General features: G+C 33.5%; 1 long non-coding RNA gene across 6 annotated transcripts in view; it reads right to left on the bottom strand.

Moving 5' to 3' along the window:
• Positions 1–3,273: 3,273 nt before the first annotated feature.
• LOC127803083 (uncharacterized) overlaps positions 3,274–18,644 on the bottom strand; it is a 32,454-nt gene continuing 17,083 nt past the window's right edge. The window contains exons 3-6 of one of the 6 annotated variants that reach the window (XR_008023450.1): positions 5,752–5,816; positions 5,300–5,451; positions 4,812–4,880; positions 4,206–4,722 (exon numbers count right to left, since the gene is read on the bottom strand). This is a non-coding gene — a long non-coding RNA (uncharacterized LOC127803083). Of the gene's footprint in view, positions 3,493–4,205; positions 4,723–4,811; positions 4,965–5,299; positions 5,452–5,751; positions 5,817–18,644 lie in introns of those variants that run through there. The other 5 variants (XR_008023449.1, XR_008023452.1, XR_008023451.1 and 2 more) reach the window with 5 other exon arrangements.

Below are 18,644 nucleotides of genomic sequence, written 5' to 3'. Positions count from 1 at the left end.
GAGTCAGAGTTGCTTAGTGAACTACAGAGACGGTTAGCTGCCCAAAGTTTAGGTAACACCATGACTGTTATGTTTTGACTAGGATCCAAATTCCAAGGGACTAGAGCATTGTAATAGGATCCCTAACTGTCTATGAAATGATTGAAAGTTTTGTAGGTTAGCAAACTGTTATCAAGGGTTCGTAAAGAGACCCTCTGAAATAGTTGTATCCATGATAGGACTCGTAAGAGAGTCAAATTAGAATGATTTGTCGAATGCTGTGAGAGCTTGTGATAGCTCAAAGAATTGGGTTGCGTGTTAGTGCAACATGACCGAATAAATGCGTGTGGATCACACCAAGACACAGAGTAGACTACTAGATGTATGACTTGGAGTTGGCAGCTGTAGTACGTGCTTTCGAGGTTATGGAGGCACTACCATTACAGTGGGACATTTGATGTGCTCACGAACCATGAGGAGCCTAAGGTATGGGTTCTCATAGAAGGAGCTAAATAAGAGGTAGCGACGGTGGATGGAGTTCCTTGAGGACTATTGCTGCACTACTTCGTATCACCTGGGGCATGGCAGAGAGATGACTAACGCTTGGAGTAGGAACGTGCCTACTATGATCGGGTGGATAGCTGTGAGTGGCAGTTGTTGGAGGCTTGTTAACCTGTTGTGAGTGTAGTGCCGAAAGGATCATCTATTTTTATCTCTAGCCTGATAGTTTAGCTGGATCTGGTGAATGAGATACAAAAGGCATGTGTGTGACAAGTGTACTTATCTATGGATTGATGATCGTAGCCAGCCCAAGGGTTCTGATTTTCGAGATGCAAGCTGGCATTCTCAAAGTATCGGCATAGGATGTGCATGCCTAAAGGTTTGGGAATATGTGTGGTCATCTGTAAAGAGACATGACAGGAAATTTTGTACATAACACAGTATACATGTAAGCACTGGAAGTGTAACGAATGCAAACTAGGGGATTTGTTAAGAATTAAATCAATTTGTGATTGAGGTGTTCAGGTAATGAGTTGTGATTTATCATAGTTACTTGAGTGGGCAGCTGAAAATTTTAAGGACGAAATTTCTTTAAGAAGGGGTGAATGTAATACTCAAGAATTTCTAAAGGACTCAAGAGTAAATTATCTTAGGGAAAAAATGGAATTTATAGATAAACTGAGGTTATAGGATAATTTCTCACTACTATGAATGACCGAATCGATTGCAGGGAGTTCCCTGGAGCTGAGATGTCTAAGAAAATCAATATGGTATTGACAAGTATTTCGAGGCATGATTTATAGCATCGAAAGAAATTGGATTGGGAACGATTTTCAGTATAACAAAAATACAACTATGATTTAGGTTAAAAAATTTAATAATTGTAGGGGACTTATGGGAAGTCAACGGAACCTTGAGGAGGTTTATACATGGTATATAGAACAACCTTTCAATGGTTTCAGGAAGAAACAAAAGAGTTTACGGCCAAAATGAAAATTCGGGCCTAAATGTAATTTTTCAAAATTGTCAGATGGAGGTTGAAATGATGTTTTTTGAAATCTTTAGGAATGAAATGGAAGTTTTAGAAGTTGAGGGTCATAATGGAACTATTGGTAAGATCAGGGGCTTCAAGGAAAGGATCAAAATGCAAAATGGAAAAATATAGGGGTCAAAGTGAATTATTCCAAAAGTTAAAGCTGGAACCACCAGCCATGGCCAACCAGCTAGTTCTGGTCACCGACTAGCACCTACCGACCATTGGGATCTCAAGTAAATGGGTCGGGCATGCTCTAGGGTCAAGTTTGGGCCAATATTAGCCACAAGGATGGTCGGATTTTGGAGATTTTCGACCAAACTTTCGGCTGAATTTGGGAAGTAATGCAATCTTATTTTATGGTTAGTTTTAGACGTGATTGGGTTGATCCAGGGGAGGTAGAAGCCTCAGAGCGGTTGGTTTGAGCAAGCCTTAAGTGTTTTGAAGCTCGGGTTACCTATAAATAAAGATTGCCGAATGCCTTTGAAAAATTAAACTCTCAAATTCTAGCGTTCGAGCAAAAATTGAGGGAAACAGATAAGGGGTTTTTTTCCACATGCCTAGAGGATCATTCCTGTGAAATTTGAGCAATTTTCGTTGAAAAATGAGGGAGATATGAAGCTTCATCGGAAAAATGAGCTTCACCGAAAAATTGAGTTGAGCAGTTAAAAATTGGTTCCAATCGACCAATTTGAAGCTATAATCCTGTAAAGTATGAAGAGAGGAAGGCGTAGTTCAAATGGGAGGCAAAACGAAGCTCGGATGGGGGAGAAATCATTGAGAAACCAGGGCTACTCGTGATCACCGGCGTGCTAGAGGTTGAAGAAGACCGACGCGTGCAATGCACGTGCTAGCCAGCCCCCGCGAGTGGGGGCATGACGAGTTTCTTCTTGGGGCGCATGAGGGCGCGTTCAGACTTGGAAAATTATGAAAAAAATGATAAATTCCTAGAAATTTGTGATATAGAGGGTTGTGCAAAAAATTTTGGTTTTGGCCTTTCAGATTTCTCAGTTTTCACAACCACCAGCCTCTTTTTGCGTGCAAATGAAGCTTCGGGATAAATTCTAGAATTTTCTTTTGAAGTTCTTAAAAAATTATGAATTGTTTTGGAAAAATATTTTTAGAAAATAGTTATTTGGAATTTTAGAGAGCCACTATAAGAAAAACGAGTTTTAACGACAGGAAAATTAGTCGTTGAAAGTTGATTTTCGGTCGTTAAAAACTTGTAACGACGGGAATTTTCCTGTCATCGGTCGTCGTTATTACCTTCGAGGATAAAAGTCTTTAATGACGAGAATGATAAACTCGTCATTAATTGTATTAGCGACCGTATGATTCTCATCGTTAAAAATAATTATTAACTACCAAATTATAACCCAATAATAGCAATATTTCCCGTAGTTAATAGTCTAAACAATTAGCGACCATATGATTCCTGTTATTAAAAATAACTTTTAATTATTAAAACACAAACCAATAACGACAATATTTCTTCTCGTTAATAATGTGAACAATTAGCGACGGTATGATTCTTATCGTTAAAAAAATATTTTTTTAATAGTATGAAAACAATTGCTAGTCATCAATGATAAAAACATTCTGCTTTGATATAAACCATCAAACCTATATATCATTATCTATATCAAATTGGAATAAAACTCATAAAATTAAACATGTCATTCAAATAACACCAAAGTAATCATCATCCATTAACATTTACACACAAAAAGTAGTATATATATAAGTGTTAATTGCCAACAAATTATACCAAAAAATATGTTTAATTAAAAATAACACTTTGACAATTGTATATACTATTAAAAAATGTATACCAAAAAAGATATTCAACTAAAACTAACACTTTAACAATCATATATACTATTAAAAAATATACAACAAAACACTATATATAGTCATAAAATTGTTCGTGTACTTCAAGACAACAGTTGCTTCCTTTAGAGTCTTGTTGTCTCATTGACCTACAAAAAAAAAAAAAAACATAAAATTAGAGTCAAAGAAGTGTTCATGTTTTCTTTATAAAATGTTAGAAATAGAATTAACAAAGCCCAAAATGTTTTCATCACAAATTACATAACATACAATCACTAAAATGTACCAAAACATAAAAACCCTTGAATATAGAGTAGATTGAGATCCAAAACAAGCAAACAGATTGTCATCCAATGGACCTTTTCTAAGATATCTTTGTCAGTCATTTTATTTGAAGGATTATCTCACCTTAGCTGCATCATTTGTTCTTGTAAAAAATAATACAGCATATTCTTAATCAACTGTTTGGCTAAACTATTCAACTACAAGAATACATAAGTAGAAATTACTAAAAAATAGTCCTTCTAGTTCCTTAGTTATGCTATTTTTAGCCTATGTCATATGTGATGTAGCCTTATTTCTCACTTTTTCCCTTAATTAAGCTTATTCGATTTAAAATATCCTCAAAAAAATAAAAGTTAATAGTATAAAAACCATATCTTATAATAAATAAACACATAAATTGAGTTTATCATGTGAGAGAGAAAGCAGAGCAGAGCAAAGAGCAAAATTTCTTTTTCTTTCTATTTTTTTTTAATCAATTTTCCCCAATTTGGTGTTTTGACAAAATAAAATAACCTTGATAGTTGCTCGAGAAGGGGAGGCAAGACCCAACATTTGTATAAAATTAAAAGTACCAAAACAGCAATATGATAGAGGTACATAAAGGAATCCGTCAATGAACATGAAATTTGATTATTTGAAAAAAAGTAACAATAAATAGAGATATGGATACAATGAAAAAAATAATACTATTCATTTTATTTATAGTGTTCATAAATATAATAACCAAAAAGTAATGAAAATATTGAAATAACCCCACCAATCTAATATGAACATGGCACTTTATATATAATAATGATAATGTACAAACTGCTAAAAAGAATGTTAGTCCAACATAAATGCAGCACTAAATCTGTAAACATAAAAAGGACAATTATATTATAGGCAAACTAGGATCAGTGTGTTTTTATACCTTACCCAAAATGTGTTATATTTGTAATGTATCCCCAAAACAAAGTAAAAAAAAAAATACCTACCGGAAAAAAAGTAATAAAAACTATAGTGAAAGGACCTTCACATCCATGGCACGTCCAATTCATGTTCGTGCATGTTTTTAGCTGTGTCAAGTACCCACACATCAGCCAAGGGTCGCTTGCCTGAAACCATGCATTAAATTATTGCTTGAGGATCAAAATTGAGAAAGATACTCAAGAAAACAACAGGAAGCATCTATGCAGGGGCTCACCATCATTTCCACCAATTGCCATCAGGTACCTTTGCCCTACAAGAGCCATAACATGCCCATAACGTGGCCCTACAGACACATAAAAGCATCTTTGAGTCACAATGGGCTTGTTTGGGGAACATTCAAGGCCGCAGTTCTGTAATAGTTCAGTTACTGTGACAAAAAAAAATCAAGATATACTAGAACGATATGAAGATATATTAGCGTTGCACACTGTGGGTATATTTCTACTCATCAACCAAATGTGTATATTGACAACCAATCAAGATAATTCGTTGCAAAAAAAACCCTTATAGATGCATTCTGAGTCCATTGTAATTACAAAACTAACACAAGCAAGAAAAAATATACAACACAGTTCGTCCTTCCAGTTCTGGATGATAAGCGTTTATGTCCAATGCGACAATCAGAATTCCTAGAAAAAGCTAAATGATGGGACAAATTAAGCAATAGAAAAGAATTCATGAATGATCAGGGCAAACCCTAACCTCGAAGAAGGCGGAGAACGCGGTTGCGTAAAGACTCATTGTTGTTGAGGCTGGAAGATTCATCTTCCGCCTCATCCTGATCAATCCGATTCATCCCCCTCGTCACCACTCCACTCACATTGTAAGCCCTCTCGCATGGATATCCCAACTATCTGGACTACCAGAATGAAAGCGCTTACGGAAGGGGAAAAAATGAAACATAAGACAAAAACCACCCTAGCATGCATGCATAAAAATTAAAATAGTGGAAACTAAACTATACACATGCATGCACTACGGGTACTCCGCAAGCACAGCGGTCACATGATAAATAAATAAATACAGACTCCTGTGTTGACATACTTGAGACACGAGGAATGACTTGGCACATAAAAATAATAGAGAGTTAATCCCTCACAAACATTAGAGTTGACTAGGGCTGACGGGGCAATGATAGGGACTGACGGAACTACCTGTACACCATACCGACTCTGCTGCTAAAGCTGACTCCCTTGCCCATAGCCCACGTTGCCACTACCTGGAATGATGGAAAGCAAAGTGAGTCGATAGACTCAACAAGCATAAAGAAAGAAAGGCTGAAGGCTGAGCATATCCAATAAACTCTCCCCAGAACACCAACCCCCAAACACACACAAGCCATGAGACACTACAACACAATAGTATAACATAATGAAAGCACATATCAGTCCTTGGGGCCCACATAAGACACACGGCACCCAAGTCCCATACCAACTTGTCGCTGTCCTGAAAGACAACAAATATCTCCAACAACCTGTGGGCGCTGTCTCGGGTCGGTGCTCCCGCCACCCAAATGCTTGCGTCGGTCCTCCCGATACCCAAGCCATAGAATAACTGAGCCATAGGCTCCCTCGGAATTGTCCTCCCATCCGAGACTAGAGAATTGCCGGTAACCATGTAATGCATATAAAATGCAATGGCATAGTACGCAACAATGTGATACACTGATGCCTATACATCCAGGCATCAGGCCATGCTTCGCCCACATAGTAAACCACACGTGATGTATATGCCCGTGCCAGATGTAATCTAACCATACTAGAATGTCCGTGACCAAGCATACTTAATAAATGAATTCCCCAACATGCATCCCATACCTATGTGCATATCAAACCATGAACAGTAATACAACATATCGAGTCATGCAGTGAATCACATAATGACAGAATTAATCAGCAGTGTCCGGCACCGGTCAACGGTCAGTGACTAGGAGTGTTCGCCCGACGGTTCACATCAAGGCCGTACGATAGTCTACTCCAACATCACCATATAGCCGACCACTACCCCACTGCTAGAAAGCCCTAGCCGAACCATAAATAAACCCGTACCTCTAAGAACCTAGTCCCCAAGCTGGGTCCGACATGATTCCAAAAGGAGTGGAGGTGGTACAAACCCCCATAGGTTTACAACAAATAAAATTCTAGAAGTCCCGGATTTAATATAAATTATACCAAATGAATAATACTCTCAATAAATAATGCTAAGCGCCAAATTAGCGTAAGGGAGGGGATAAAATACAAGAAACCACAGTCTCTCACGGAAATTAAAGAACATGAGGAAAGGGTTAGGAGCTTGCCTTTACACAGCCATTCCTTGCCTTTCTTGCACTCCCACTGCGAAGTAAAACGTTTTCATGGTAATAAATAAATTCGTAGCTTCCATTAAGTAAATCTAACCGTGTAATATAAATAATTTGACCGTATAAAATTCTTAAACATACAATGCTTCTAATAATTTTTATCCACATAGACACACAGCAAATAAAATCCCGACGAGACTCATATTTAATTTAAATTAAATCACACTAATAAAATTCTCATTTCGTATAATTAATACGAGAAACCGAAACGATTGAGGGAAGACGAGGGGTTCACAAAATGAAAAGAGATCGCAAGGGTAGAGGGAGCTTGCCTCTATTTAGCTATTTACAGCATTTTTATGCTTGAACACCACCAAAATAATACACGCTGTAAATTCGCATAAAGTCCCAAAATTAATAAAATTAGACCCAAAATGAAATTTCAACCATACAAAATGATTAATACATAATTCTTTACTTACCTAGCTAATTAAACCTTCAATTAAACTTGATTTAGTCCCCAATTTATCCCAAATTCCCCTCCATTTTCATCCTCGGCGCTGCTTCTTCTTCTCTAAATTTTCTTACTGATTACGTTGCTTGAAATCAGCCCGAATTGGCCAAAATAAATGGATAAGGTCCCGCCACATGGAGTAACCAGCAGCCGCGAACGCCAACATCGCCTTAAGGTTGAAACGACGTTATTTTAGCCCTCCCCTGGCCAAATTAAAATTAGCAAAATGCCCAGCCTCGCCCGCACGCTTGCGGAATCGATCCCACGTCCCTCGCCTAGCATCCCTCACACACGACCGCCCGTGCCACACAAGCTTTCAACATATATATGCACCCATTTAACTTTATAGTGACTCTCAGCCACTTTTGAATTTTTACATAAGCGCCCCAACACTTCCAGAAATCTCATCTACACCCCAACTCTCATTTCCCTCTATTACACTAACACTCCGGATTTTCAAAAATTTACCCAAATCATTTTATTTTAATCCTTTCTTATTTCCATAAATATTCTCAAATAATTTAATTAATTACCCTTAATTTCCTATTTCCACAAAAAAAACATAAAATTTTTATTTTTCCTTAAATCTCCAAATAACTTAATATTTTCTTTAAACTCACAATTAACCGATAGTCTCCATAAATACAAGAATTATTAATTACCTTATTTACCTATTTTTTCAAAATAACATAAATAAACATTTTCTCTTAATTCCTCAAATACTCCATAATGACTTGAAACACCAAAATTAATAATCATTATTTATTTTCCAAATTTTGGGATGTTACAATTCTCCCCCCCCTTAATAGAGTTTCATCCTCGAAATTCTCGCTCAATCCATCATCTCGAGATACATTCGCAACTCCATTGACAACATCTGACATTCTCCCTGAGACATTCTATATCATCATTTTCTAGTATTCCCACAAGTCCGAGTCTACTACATATCCTACTTTACTTAACACACTAGCATATCTCCCCAATCCATGACCTTAATTGGACCATGTTATGACCACTAATACCTTAACCAGCTTAAGGAACATCATCATCATATTACATACAATAGCAAGGTTCTCCTATTACAATATCATAATCCAACCATTCCCCAAAGCTATCTCGCGTTCTCATCGCACTTCCATTTGGTACTATCTCGACCACATATCAATCTAAAGGTGTAATACGCGAGAAATTCTAAAGGACTCAAGAGTAATTTATCTTGGGGTAAAAATGGAATTTAAGGATAAATTGAGAGTATAAGGGTAATTTATTACCATATGAATGATCGAATCGACTGTCGGGAGTACCCTGGAGCCGAGATTCCAAAGGAAAATTATATGGCATTAATGAGTATCCCAAGATAGGATTTATGATACCGAAAAAAATCGAATCAGGAACAATTTTTAGTATAGCAAAAAGGCAGCTGCCAATTAGGCTGCAAAATCGAATCTTTATAGGAGACTTATCGGAAGTCAATGGAAGCTTGAAGGGGCTTAGGTTTTTTGTAAGGAATAACCCTTCAGAGGTTTTAGGAAGAAACGAATGGGTTTAGGGCCAAAACGAAGATTCGGGTCTAAGTACAGTTTTTGAAAATTACTAGAGGGAGGCCGAAACGATGATTTTTTGAAATCTTCTGGTATTTTACTCTTGGATAATAAAATAGTGGTTTTCATAATGACTATATCAAAATCAATCTCTACTATATGGATTTTGTGAATGAGAAAATGAATTTTTAATATATGAGTTTTGAAAGAAGGTATGAAAACCTATAGAAGAAATATTGAGTATGGTTGAGTGTGATTTGTTTCAAAATATATATTTGATAATCTCAACTTGCTTTCAAAAGAATCGAAATGAGGATTTGTTAAGTTTTCATTTTTTCAAAATGGATAGTCAACTATGTGGTTCATTCTGTTGACTATGCCTGAAAATAGTCGACTATGCTGATTTGATCTGTCGACTATTTAAGGCTTCTGTCAACTATTTTTGCATCTGTCGACTATCAGGTAAGGATAGTCGACTATGATTTTTCATCTGTCGACTATTTTAGTTCATAAAATTCAAAATCCTCTTCATATTTTTGCATCTGTCGACTATGTTTATGTGTCTGTCGACTATGGAAAATTTGTGTTAGAAGATAGTCGACTATGCTTTCTTGTCTGTCGACTATGTTTTATTTTACTTGTAAAAATAGTCAACTATGCATTTTCTTCTATTGACTATATCTTTTGCAGAAACTTATAACAGCTAGTTTTTTGCGCATTTAATGCTTGCCCAACCACCACAACGGTCGAATTTTTGGATCTATCTACCATCAACTATAAATATGGGAGAATCGATTGAAGGTTGTTGGAAAACATTTAATATCTTCAACCACTAAGCTTTCATTTTTAAATCGAGCGATCAATATCTTCTCTCACTGTATTTACATTTCTGAGGCTTTGTATACACTGTTACATTCATTGTAAGCCTAAATTTATCAGTTGGAGAGAGCTTGTAACTAAGAGTTTGTACTCTTAGACTCTTATTTTCACGATTACTGTAATTGTCCTAACGTAAGCTAGATAGCCCATTATATTAGGAGGTTTATAAGTTTTTCCTAGTCACGGACTAGAGGACCTACTTGGTTTAAGTAGGGGGTTTTAGTGGATGGTTTGAAAAATCCTTAGTGAGGAGCTAAGGTAGTGGATTAGGCTTGGGTTAAGCCAAACCACTATAAATCCTTATGTTTTCTTGTGCTTGTGTTCTTTGATATATTTATCTTTCCAAACATTTCATTATTCCTCACTTGGTTAACATATTTATCTTTGTTCATTTGTCATTTTTATGCTTTACGCTTTAAAACTCTAAAATGTCAATCTCTATTAAAAAGTTTTTCAAGTTCTATCAAATAAGTTTTTAAAATAACCAATTCACCCCCACTCTTGGTGTGTGCCATAGCACCTACCCATTCCAACAATTGGTATCAAAGCCTAACTCCTTATTTCAAGGTCTAACAACCTGATGAGGGATCCATGGCTCTAAAGGAAGGTTATCCTATAAATGTGGCACCGTATTTTGATGGCTCTTATTATGATTTTTGAAGAAAAAGAATTTGTGTGTTCATGACATCCATTGATTGTTATCTGTGGTATATTGTGGAAAAGGGTTTTGTTTTAAAACCAAAGATGGAATGGGATGATCGTGATAAAATGAATTTTTCTTTAGATATTAGAGCTATGCATATTTTACAACATGCCCTAAATGATGATATTTATGTTAAAGTTTCTAAATACTCCAATGCTAAAGATATTCTAAACACTCTTGATTCATTATATCTTTCTAACAAATGTTGTGAGCAAGTTAATGAAAATTCACAGGTTGAAAATTTATTGAATCATCAACAAATAGAGGAAAAAGGAAGTTCCCGTGCCCCTAATGAAGAAAGCTCAAACATGTGTTTCATAGTAAATGAAGAAGATGAGGTAACCTCTATTTCTACTCTTGTTATTGATATTGATCATGAGTCTAGTTCTTCGTATGCTTATAATGATAACAATGAGAATGATTTTTCAAATGAAGAGTTATTGAATGCTTTAAATGATTTATATGAAAATTTTGAAAAGCTATGTTTGAAAAATAAGACTGTTCAAAAGAAATTAGATTTATTGTCAAAAGAATTGGAAATTTTAAAATCTAAGAATGAATATTTGATTACTTCCAATAAAGAATTTTTAAAGGAAAAAGTTTTGGAAGAGTTTGAATTGAAATCCTCGAATAGTGCATCAAATGAGAAATCCATTTTAAAAGAAGAGATTTCAAATTCATGTGATCATGAACTAGGTGTTGAAATTTTTCATAGTCCAAGAGCAAAAGTCAAAAGCTCACATTTACACACCTATCATGAAATTAAATGTTTTTACTGTTGTAAATTAGGTTATATTGCATATAATTGCCCTTTAAAAAGGAAATCATATTATGGACCTAAAATGAAATGGATTCCTAAGGAAACTATGCATTCTAGTATTTCTCGTTCTAATCCTCGAGAATCTAAGCAAGTTTTGATACCAAAAAACTCTCATGTTAATTGGAATGTGGATAAGGATAAAAAGAAAACTATTTTCATAAAGAGGAAACAAAAGTCCTTTGCTTCACATCCTAGTTATTGGTATCATTTCAGAAACAAAGGCTTTGAAAGAAAGAATCCACATAGGTTGAAACAAATTTGGGTTCCTAAGGAGGAGCTTTATGCTAATAATGGTGATCCCAAGGTGGTTTGGGCACCAAAGGCTTGTGGATAATTACTTCTGCAGGTTGCTTGTCATCTAAATATATCTCAAAGAAAAATCTTTATGGATGAATCAAGCATGAAGGAAAGAGGAAGTGAACAAGAAGATCACTCCTTATTTTTCCAACCAAGTGTAAGAAAGATTTTATTAATTAAAATCTTGGTGGTATCTTTCTTTCCCTAAACTCTTTGTGTTTATAAGTTTTGATGATCTTGAGTTATAAGTTTGCTTCTATGATCTTGTTAAAGATCTTAATTAATAAAGGAGAATTATAGTGTTGTGATATATGCTTATGAGTAAAGGCAAAATGAAGTTTATTGATATATGCTAGAAAATGCTTCCTTGATAGATGTTCCTAATTAGCATAAGTAGGCTTTAATGCTAATTCATGTGCAATATCTTGTCTCAAAGCAAATGAAATGAAGATCATAGAAAACATGATAGAAATTGTACATAGACTTATTCTCATCCAGTATAAGAGAAATGCCTAGTATCTTTCATCTCCCATCTATTTATCTATGGCATAATGAACTAAGTCATGCAAATATGATTATGCTTCTATAATCTATCCAAACATGAGCTTGTTGAGAAATTTCCTAAAGCTTAAATATGAAAAATATTTGTGAGGCATGCATGAAAGGCTAACAAATAAATATGTTATTTAAGCCTAACAACAGAGTCACAATCTCTAGGTCTCTAACTTCACTTTATTTAGATATTTGTGGTCCTATGAGAACTCTAAACTTAGGTGAAAAATAATATATGCTAGTTATTATGAATGATTACTCTAGGTTCACCTGATAATATTTCTTATATCTAAGAGTGAAACATTTAGCCCATTTGAAATATTTTCAAAAGATAAAAGTATGTGTATTTCAAAAATTAGAAAGTGAATATGGGGATATTTTGAAATGAACAATTCAAGCACTATTGTGAAGAAAAATGATATTGGTCAGAATTTTCTAGTGTTAGAACAAAATGAGGTAGTTGAAAAGAAAAATAGATATTTACAATAAATGGCTAAGAATTGTGCTATGTGATAAAATTCCTTTTTAGTCTAAGCCATTAACACCTCATGCTATATGTTGAATAGGATTTCTATAAAGCCTATCTTAAAGAAAACCCCTGTGAGTTATAAACCAAATATTCCATATTTTCATGTTTTTTGGTAGTACATGCTTTATTCTTAACAGTGGTAAAAACTCTTTAAAAAAAAAAAAATTTGATGCTAAGAGTTAGGAAAGAATTTTCTTAGAATATTCTACTCAAAGTAAAGCATATAGGGTATATATCAAAAGAACTCTAACAGTAGAAGAATTTATTCTAGTTATAGTTAATTATGTAAGGGTTGAAGTTCCAAAACCCAAGGAAGGTGGTGATAAAGAATTAGGACAAAGATTTGAAAATTTCTCATTAGATCAAAGGAATCAAATCTATCAAATGATATTATGTTTAAATGCTTAATGAAGAAAATGTAGCTCATGAAAAGAGAAAATCATCATTTTCAAGAGAGAAAATATGTAGCTTGTCATTTCTCAAATAGAACCCAAAAACATTAAGGAAGCTCTAATTGATGAAAATTGGTTTATGACTATGCAAGAAGGGTTAAATAAATTTGAAAGAAGTGGCGTATGCAATTGGTTCCAAGACCTAAGGATCACCCAATCATAGTAACCAAAAGGGTGCTTATAAACAAAATTATAATAGAGCTAGATTAGTAGCTTAAGGGTATAGTCAAGAAAAAGGAAAAGATCATGATGAAACCTAGGCTCCCGTAGCAAGTTTAGAATCCATAAGAATGTTGTTGGCATTAGCATGCCACAAATCCTTTGAGTTCATCAAGAGAATGTCAAGAGTGTCTTTAAGTGGTTATAAATAAGGAAGTGTATGTGGAACAAACTCCCAATCTTAAGAATCCTCAATATGAGAATTATGTGCTCAAACTCTCCAAGGCACTATATTGTTGAAAACAAGCCCCTAAGTCATGACATGAAAGTCCTAACAAGTTTATTCTGGAGGAAAAATCTAAAAGAGGTCAAATAGATATAACATTACTCTAAGCCTCATAGTAAGGACATTTTATGAATCTACAAATAATCTATGTAGATAACATTTTTTTTTTTAAATCCTCAAATAAATCCCTATGGAATCAAAGTTGCCAATCTAATGCAAAGGGAACTTGAGATAAGTATAGTATAAAGAAGATGAACGGATCCTTATGTCTAAGCAAAAAATTACATATTCTTAAGAAATTTAATATTTTTGAAAAGTTGCATCTCAAAAGAATAGTACATCAAGCCTAAACAAATATGGGATATGCCAAATGGTGGAAAATAAGCTATATAGAAATATGATTGGACCATTGCTATATTTGATAGCTAGTAGGATGAATATCATGTTTAGTGTATACTTATATGCCAGATTACAATCCAATCCTAAGATAAGTGAACTAGGGATGATTGCATCTTGATATATTGTGTGATTAAAACATTTACTAGGAAGAGTTCTTACATATGATTTTCTTAGACTCTCTAGATTTTTCATATACAATTAATCTAGAAAAAATTGTTTGGAAATACTTTCTTACACTCCATAGAATCATTTATGAAGATGCCATTAGATCTTTATATTGAAATACCCCTAACACCTTTAATTGTTTTCTATCTATAAAAGGAGATATTGTTTACAATTCCATTTTTTTTTTAAATGATTAGAGCATTCACTTCAAACAAAAGATGTCTTCCATATGGCATGCTTCTTATCTCAATCATTGGTTCCAAAGTAGATTAACTGGGAAATGTTTGTAGAGTTTCAATCCATCCTTCCAAATTTCTTAATGATTCATCTTTAAATTGTGTGTGATATGCAAAATCTTATATCCCTTGAAAATATACAAAAATCTTGTGATCTAAATTGTCAAAAGCCAAGCTTGTTTTTGCATTTTGGCTATAATATGACATGCATGTATGCTTATTGGGCTAATTAGTATTTACTCTCATGTATTGCTTGAGTAAGAAATTATTCTAATACATACTTTGTTTTTAAAAATTAAAGGATCATCTTGCTTATTGTAGATCTCTCTATAAAATAATCCTAAGTTATAATCCTAAGTTTAGGACACTACAAGAAAAATTAGTTTTAGTGACGAGTTTTGTGACGAGGATGCTCCCGTCACTAATTTGTGATGGGTTTAGTGATGGAAAGACGTCACTAAAGTGGTTTAGTAACGGTCTGAAATTACCGTCACAAAATTGGGACGGGATATCTATTTCCGTCTCAAATCAGTGACAGGATAGTGTATCCCGTCACAAAATAATGACGAAAAATAATCTCAAAAATAGGGACTGATGTTCCGTCACAGTTCTGCGACGGGACATGTCAGTCCCGTCGTAGTTCTGCGACGGGGACTGACGCCCCATCACAGAATTGCGACGGGACTGATGCCCCGTCACAGTTTTGTGACGGGGACTGACGCCCCGTCGCAGAACTGCGACAGGACTTGTCAGTCCCGTCACAGTTTTGCGACGGGACTGACGCCCCGTCACAGTTCTGTGACGGGGACTGACTCCCCGTCGCAGTCGTTCCTTTAAAATAACCCCCGCCCCCCTTTCCCTCCCACTCTTCCTCCACACCTTTGAACGGCCCCCCTCCCTTTCTCTCACTGTCTCGATTTTTCTTCTTCTTCACAGTTTCCTTGGTTCTTCTTCTTCTTCACAGTCTCTTTGTCTCCTTGGTTCTTCACAATCTTCTTGGTTCTTCTTCTTCTTCAGTTATCTTCGGTGCTCTCAAGCTAAGTATTTTATGTTTTTTATTTTGTTTTAGTTTTAATTATATTATGTTAGTTTAATTATAATTTATTTGTGTTAGTTTAGTTGTAGTTATTTTATTTTTGTGTTAGTTTATTTGTAGTTATTATTTTTGTGTTAGTTTAGCAGTTTAATTTTATATTAATTAGTTTAGTTTTAGTTTAATTGTTTATATTATTTGTAATGCTTAATTAAATAATTAAACTACAACTAATTAATTATTTAGTTATTTTGATATGTAATAATTGGACTAGAAAACTCGTGCATGTGTAAATAATGTTTATTTTTTTATTTTTAAGTTTAGATATATTTTTAATGAAAAATATTGTAATTTTAAATAAAATACGTAAAAAATTATATACTAAAAATAAACTTACTATTTAAGAAAGCATATATTTTAAGAAACTTAATATTTTCTAAAAATATTAAGTTTATATACTAAAAATATTTTCTTAATATTTTAAGTTTATATACTAAAAATAAACTTAATAAAATATTTTAAGTTTATATACTAAAAATAAACTTAATAAAATATTTTAAGTTTATATACTAAAAATAAACTTAATATTTTCTTATTGTCATAAGAAAATATTTATGTGTATACATTAAAAAATTAAAAAAATTCTATTAAAAATATAAAAGAATTCTATTTAAAATATAAAAAATAATAAATAATAAATAATAAATAAAATTTTAATTAAAAATTTTAAAACTAACATATGAAATAAATTAGATAATTCTATTTAAAAAATTAATGTTAAATTTGTTTTATTTTTAATATGAATGTGGGTAATATTAATTTTATTTAATGTTATTTTTAATATTTTATTTAAATTTTTAAAAAAATTCTTGTTATTTTAAATTTTTTTATTCTTATAAAAGAAAATTTTAATTTTAATTTTAATTTTAATAAATATAAATTTTAATTTTATAAATTTAAAAATTAAAAATATATTTTTTGAAATTAAAAATATATTAATTTCATAAAAATATATTATTGATTTAAAATATTAATATTAATTTAATATTTTTTTTCAAAATTATTTTTTTATTTAAAAAATATCTGCGACGGTTGTCCCGTCGCAGATTGATCATATTAATTTTATTATTTTTAAATAATATTATTTATTCAATATTATTTTTTTTATATTTAAGAATATTTGTGACGGGTACTCCCGTCGCAGATCTGTGATGGGGGTACTACCCGTCACAAATTGTTCGTTTTAATTATTTTTTTATTTTAAGAATGTTTGTGACGGGTAGCGCCCGTCATAGATCTGTGACGGGGCAGTACTTCCCGTCACAAATCTGTGACGGCTTGTCATATCCGTCACAGATTTGTGATGGACAGTTCCCCGTCACAGATTTGTGACGGGAATCCCCGTCACAAATCTGTGACGGGCAGTACTTCCCCGTCACAGATCTGTGACGGGCAGCACTTCCCCCGTCACAGATTTGTGACGGGTAGAACTGCCCCGTCACAGGTCTGTGACGGAATTGCTATCCCGTCACAGATCTGCGACGGGTAGCACTCACCCCGTCACTAAAATTCTGTCACGCCCCCTTTAGTGACGGATTTTACCCCGTCACAGAAAAATTTAGTGACGGATTTTATGTTTTTAGTGACGAATTTTTCCGTCACTAAAACTGATTTTTCTTGTAGTGGGATATGGTACCTATGGCTTCATCTCTTATAAAGGCATTAAATATATGATTGAATGTCATGTTTTTGGGTACTTTAATGATTATGCCTTGAATCACAAGTGATCCAAGACAAGTTATAAGAAAATTCCCAGTGTCTTTGTTTAGAAGGAAGTGAATTTCCATTCCATTCTCATTCACTTAAAGTGATTATATAGTTGCTCGAATCCTATGAATGGAACAAAAAGACTATGGCATAAATCCCCACAATATTCCAAATCAAATGTGCCAATACAAATGCTATAGCCCTAGCAAAAATTCAAGGAATCTTGCTCAAAAAGAAAATATCAAATGGTATCATGTCCAAATCTATTGGAAATCAAACTCTAGATAAATCCCTATCAATCCTTAAGTTCAAGTGATTTTATCTGAAGAAGTTTCGATCTTTCATGTCTCTCAAATCTATCATTGGTTAAATCAAAGGGCTTCGCCATCAATCTCTTAGATCTCAAAAAATTGATAAATGATATATTTTTGATGGCATATAGTATTCATGTCTTGAATAATTTATAATGCTATTTTTCTTATATGAAATAGCTTGATTATCTTTATGTGACAAATGATTACTTGAGTATGAAATCAAGCTTTATTTGCTAAAAGATCATCTTGCTTCTTGAAGTTATCTATATGTAATGATCCTATGTAATTACAAGTATGGCTAAGATTATCAAAAGACAAATATATGTTCTTAAAGCCTATCCTTAATATGTCTTGCATTAAATCCGCCATAACTTGTTTAGATCTATGTTTTTGGATGACCACTTATTCTTTGAACATATATATATATATATATATATGAGTGCATGTGGTTCATTCCTCAAATTTATGATCATTGTCATATTTTACTCTTGCAAAAATCATTTGAATTGAGACAAATTGCTATTCCATTTTTATATGAAAAATGTCTCTATATCTTAAAACCTCCCGTATAAGTTTAAGGGGGAGTCTTTTTCAAAGAGAGTCTTTCTATTTGCTTGAAATGATTTTTTTTTACTCCTATATTGATCATTTGATGTATATGCCTATAATATGATGTATGGCTATGCAATTGATCTTGCGCTTTGACTGTTTAAATGTGAGTGATTATATGGAAAGATATAGATCGGCTCTAATGTGATCATGAGTATGCAATATGTATGAAATTTGTTTTGGCATCTCATGAGAAAGGTTTATGTATATGGCATGTGCTCAAATTTTCTTTTATTAATAATGTCATCTTAAGGGGGAGCTATCTCTAGTTCTTAAAACTATCTTTACTTGGTTATGTTTATCTCTAATTCAGTTCTATTGAAAAGATTTGGTTTAAGGGGGTGTCTCTTTTTTATGCTCTCAGTGTATTCCAAAAAGGGGGCGTAGTTAATCTTTTTGATTTTGACAAAAAGGGGGAGATAAAATGATGAATTCATTGATTTTCATACTTGTTTTGTCATCATCAAAAAGGGGGAGATTGATATTTTACACT

The sequence above is a fragment of the Diospyros lotus genome, chromosome 6 (genome assembly GCF_014633365.1).
Source record: "Diospyros lotus cultivar Yz01 chromosome 6, ASM1463336v1, whole genome shotgun sequence".
Taxonomy (NCBI): domain Eukaryota; kingdom Viridiplantae; phylum Streptophyta; class Magnoliopsida; order Ericales; family Ebenaceae; genus Diospyros; species Diospyros lotus.
Note: the sequence above shows the minus strand (reverse complement) of the source record. Positions and strands in the feature narration are given on the sequence as shown.